This window comes from Bos grunniens, chromosome 9 (genome assembly GCF_055505025.1).
Source record: "Bos grunniens cultivar Pamir isolate PY7600 chromosome 9, Bosgru_T2T1.0, whole genome shotgun sequence".
Classification (NCBI taxonomy): Eukaryota; Metazoa; Chordata; class Mammalia; order Artiodactyla; family Bovidae; genus Bos; species Bos grunniens.
Genome location: NC_141173.1, coordinates 85,992,701 through 85,997,638, shown reverse-complemented (window position 1 = coordinate 85,997,638; position 4,938 = coordinate 85,992,701). Strand labels below are relative to the sequence as shown.

Below are 4,938 nucleotides of genomic sequence, written 5' to 3'. Positions count from 1 at the left end.
CTGGAACACATTAAACACTCAATAAATATGTATTGCATGGATAAATAAAACACTCTATCAGCGTGGGTAACAAAGAATCTGAGGTTACAATGGTGTCTTTCATAAAATTATACAAATAAAATCTGGGTGATTTAAGTAAAATATCCCTATTAGTTCACATTTTAAATTTAGAAATGCATTGTCATTTCTAAATTGTTTTGCAATTAGCTTTATCTCCCAAACCTTTAGCAATGTTTCCTTCTCTTTTTTCCCCAGCCATTTCATCATGTGGCTAATGATCTACAATCAAACATATAAATGCACCAGGAAAGCTGAGCACAGAAAGGAACCCTGGGGACCTTTTTATAAAGAATTCATTTTTTTAAAAAATGCAATTATCTAATTTTTGGTTTATCTGTTCTGGGAGTGATTTTTTTTTTCTATATTAGATTTTTCTTTTTTTTAGTGTGGCCCATCTGTTAACACATATAGTGAACTCTGATCTTTTTAAAATCTTTTAAACCACATTTCATAGAATTTCTCATAGTTGTGAAAAAATGCTAAAAATTCATTCTTAGAATATGACCACAATTATCAAATTCATTTCCAAAATTTCATGTGTTAGACTTATATTCTTAAAAGAGATGAGTGTACATAATTTTTCAAAGCAATATGTCAGCAACAGTTTAAAGATAATCTAAAAGCTAGAAGCTATCTCCGAAGTGCCGAGGACCTCAAGGTGCCAGAGTGTGGAAGGCCAGGCAGGCTCTGAGCCCTGTGGAATCCATCCAGGTTTGAGGATGAGCTGCAGCTCCAGTCAAGTGTCCCTGCTCAGCTGACAGCCCTTGGGGAAGTCACAGTCCTCAGCCTAAACTCCCTTATAATTTAAAACAGAAGTAACTCTCAAGGCAGAGGGTTTTGTGAGCATTGAATGAGATGATGTGTGTTAAAGCACACCAAGAAGTTCTATTTCTTACCTCTACATATATAAATGTAAGTTTTGTTGCCATTATTATTATTTTATTCTGAGTCCCTAAATATTGAATAAACTAAGGAATAAACAGCAAGGAGATCCAACCAGTCCATCCTAAAGGAAATCAGTCCTGAATATTCATTGGAAGGACTGATGCTGAAGCTGAAACTCTAATACTTTGGCCACCTGATGCGAAGAACTGACTCACTGGAAAAGACCCTGATGCTGGGAAAGATTGAAGGCAGGAGGAGAAGGGGATGAAAGAGGATGAGATGGCTGGATGGCATCACTGACTCAATGGACATGAGTTTGAGTAAGCTCTGGGAGTTGGTGATGGACAGGGAAACCTGGTGTGCTGCAGTCCATGGGGTCACAAAGAGTCGGACACGACTGAGTGACTGAACTGAACTAAACTGAAGAAATAATCGCAGAGTGCATGCTTTTTTTTTTTTTTTTAAATAGCATTTAACAGCATCCGTGCATTTCTCTATAGCATCAAGCTCAATTTTGCTAGTGCCTAATTATTTTCTAATAGGTTGGTATCCTGGAATGAGACTGTGTGTTCTATCACAGGAACTTAAACCCTAAAGTGTTAGGATTTTATTTTAAGGAGTTTTGTTTTGTTTTTTAAAGTCATGGAGTTAAACTCCAGTAATACCTGATGCCTCGGAAAGTTTGGACTGGGGACAGCATGATACTCTTGGAGAAAACGGAGGCTTAGAAGTCTCCCAGAATTGAATACAGGTGAATATTTTACTATTTTTCAGAAATTTGACACAGAAACATGAGATTTTTTTTTAATCCAATAACTTTGTTAGTTTTACCACACTAGAGGCAAAACAGCTAAAACATAGGCAAATCAAACATATAAGGAAATATGTAAACGGCTATTTAAGGAATCCTCTAAATTAGGCCACACTGTTGGTTTTTCATTCATTCACCCACAAAAAGTACATTTACTGCAGTGCTTCTTAAATCTTGGCACAGGGAGGATGGAAAGTAAGATTTCTGGTTTTTCAAGTCCTGTGAAAATATTAAAAATCTGATTCATCTGGATGACTCCTTATAAACAGGAGTCAACACATAAAAAAATTATTCAAAGTTTTCCCAGAGAAAACTAGTGGGAGAATTAAACCTCACAAAACAGGTATAACCATGAGGAGTGTAGAAACCTGACTGTGCCTGTAAGAACCATATTCATAGTGACAGGATACATCGACTTCAAACATGACATCCACAGTGGCTATGGAAGTAAATATGCACTGAAGAATTTCCACACATAGTACTTAGAAACAAATGAATGTTGACCTTTAAGGTGCTCTATGGCATTAATCAACTTTTCAAAACAAATGGTGATTTAAATTCATGTTCACCATTAAAAGGAAAAAGAACCAAGACAACAATAACAATTCACACAATGGTCCATCATACTTGAAACTGTAAAACTCAAATTGGCAACTAAAACAAAAAAAGCTCAAACAGGGTTTTTTAAAAAATGCTGAAGCATGAAACCCGTTTTAGAAAAACAACATCACTTGTCATGTTAAAGTTGTTAGGACCAGTTGGATTGATTACATACACTGGCAGCATTTACCATATATAGGTGGTGAAGCAGTAGAAGAATCTGCCTGCCAATGCAGGAGATGCAAGAGACACAGGCTCAATCCCTGGGTGGGGAAGATTCCCCTGAAGAAGGAAATAGCAACCCACTCCAGTATTCTTGCCTGGAAAATCTCATGGACAGAGGAGCCTGGCAGCCTACAGTCCAAGAGTTCCCAAAGAGTTGGACACAACTGAGCACACACATACCATATACATTTCACTTGCTCTTCTGTACAAGAGTATTGTATAAAGGAGTTCAAGTTCATTTCAAATTTGCAGATGTAGATCTGCGAACAAAAAGAGGATATTAGAACACGTGATTTTGAATCAACATAGACTCATCTTTTTAAAAAAAATTTTAAAAGCACCCTTCTATTACTTTATTCTGAACTAATACTAGATGCTGCATCAGGCTCCGGGGATACAAAGATGCAAAACATCTGGAGAGACCCTTCTCTGGAGGCCCGTGTCATCTACGATTGGAGGGGAAAACACATATAAACACATCCATATAAAATATGATGTGGTGTGAAAAAAAAGTCGGACTCTAGAAAAGGGAGAGACTGAAAATCTACTGTTTTCTATTTTGAAGCAACTAAACGAACAAAATATATTACCTCCCCACCACCCCCAAGCTATTAACAAGAATACTGCAGGGTAACTTGCCCAATCATCGTCTGTTTTACTAGAAAACTAAAGTGAAAATTGCAATCTGTCTGCTGTAGAACATACTGGAGCATGATCTCAAACTGATTACAGACTTGTCGAATTGTATCAGCATTGATTTATAAGGCAAGGCCCTGCGGCGTATCAGTGTGGTGCCAGTTCATAAATGCAGCACTCAGGCTCTTGTGCGGGGTCCTGGGACAATCCTATGTGAGCTTTTGAGCATCACTTTTATTACAATCCGGTTGCTGTTTGGACCCTTCAGAGGTTTCTACAGAACCATTTTAGGAGTGGTGGTGAAGAGGTGGTACTTGTGGGATCCTGAGCTAAAATGCTGTCAGGGATATAAAAAACTCCGAACAACTGCCTATGTTATAAAATTTTATTCCTAATCTTACAAAGGTATATACTGAAATGAAAAATAATTCTACAAGGTCATGAATTAATGTTTGCATTAGCAGCAAATGATAGGAAACAAACATTTTAGACTAAAAGGAAAAAAGCTTTCCAGAGTAGGATGTTATGATTAAGTCTTACTCCTTGGCATCTGTTGCGTAAAAGAAATTTGGTTCATTCATTCATTCAAGACATATTCCCTGAGTTCCCACTATGTGTCAGGCACTGTAGTTCACCACATGACATGGCATTAGCTGATCATTACTATTAGTACATTTTTTTTTAAAAAAGGAAAATACTAAAACCAAAATGAGGTACTTTTTATTTACAGAAATCACTTGCTGTTTCCTAAGTAAATTAAACCACGCACAAGCTTTAATAGGTTTTACTCTGACAAAAGTAGTAATCAAGGTGGCTAGGAAAACAACGCTATTTCAAAGCACCATCATTTCAGCCAAGTCATTCAGGACACATTTCTTTCATTTGACCTTTACACCCACTAAGTGATAGAACTCCTCTGTCCAGTGGGTAGGTCAGACACCTCTACCGCTGCACAAATATCATTCAAGAGAAAACACTATCGCCCAACCTGATTACATGGAAATTGGTTTTGTACAATAGAAGCCTTTTTGTTCAGACGACTACAGCCTCCTACAGTGTAACTTTCTTTACAGAGTTAATAGACTAGGGATGGATTTTGAATTTCACACACATACACAAAAGCCTCATTACCATTTACATTTGTGCATGGCTAACAAAAATGAGCAGGAGCTACTGCAAATCATTAACGCGGAGAAATGAAATTGAACCGAGGAAAGGAAAGCCTGTTTTCTTAAAGCCCATTAGTATGGATTAACGTTAATTATAACAGGATAGTTCAACCTATCAAGAACAATTGTGCTTTGTTTTCAGATATTCAGAAATGTAGATGGGATCCTGGTTTAATTTTAAAGTTCATTTTAATATCTGGACATTGGGATACTAGTTTGTCAAAAGTTCATTTCTGGAAAAGAAGTCTGAACTTGAAACATTGATTCTAATTTTAAATGAAACAAATAGTTTTCAGGAAAGAGAATAAAAAATAATGGAGGGAAAGAAAGAGATATAGCAAAACCATGTGCTGTGCTAAGTCGCTTTAGTCATGTCCGACTCCTTGCAACACTATGGACCATAGCCTGCCAGGTTCCTCTGTCCATGGAATTCTCCAGGCAAGAATAGTAAAGTGGGTTGCCATGCCCTCCTCCAGGGGATCTTTCTGACTCAGGGATCGAAATCATTTCTCTTGCATCTCCTGCATGGGGAGGCGGGTTCTTTACCACTTA

At 37.3% G+C, this 4,938-nt stretch overlaps 1 long non-coding RNA gene across 1 annotated transcript in view; it reads right to left on the bottom strand.

Annotated features, from left to right (window-relative positions):
• LOC147366280 (uncharacterized) overlaps positions 1 to 4,938 on the bottom strand; it is a 186,412-nt gene that overhangs the window by 28,054 nt on the left and 153,420 nt on the right. The window contains exon 3 of the long non-coding RNA XR_015133291.1: positions 2,762 to 2,841. This is a non-coding gene — a long non-coding RNA (uncharacterized LOC147366280). The remainder of the gene's footprint in view (positions 1 to 2,761; positions 2,842 to 4,938) is intronic.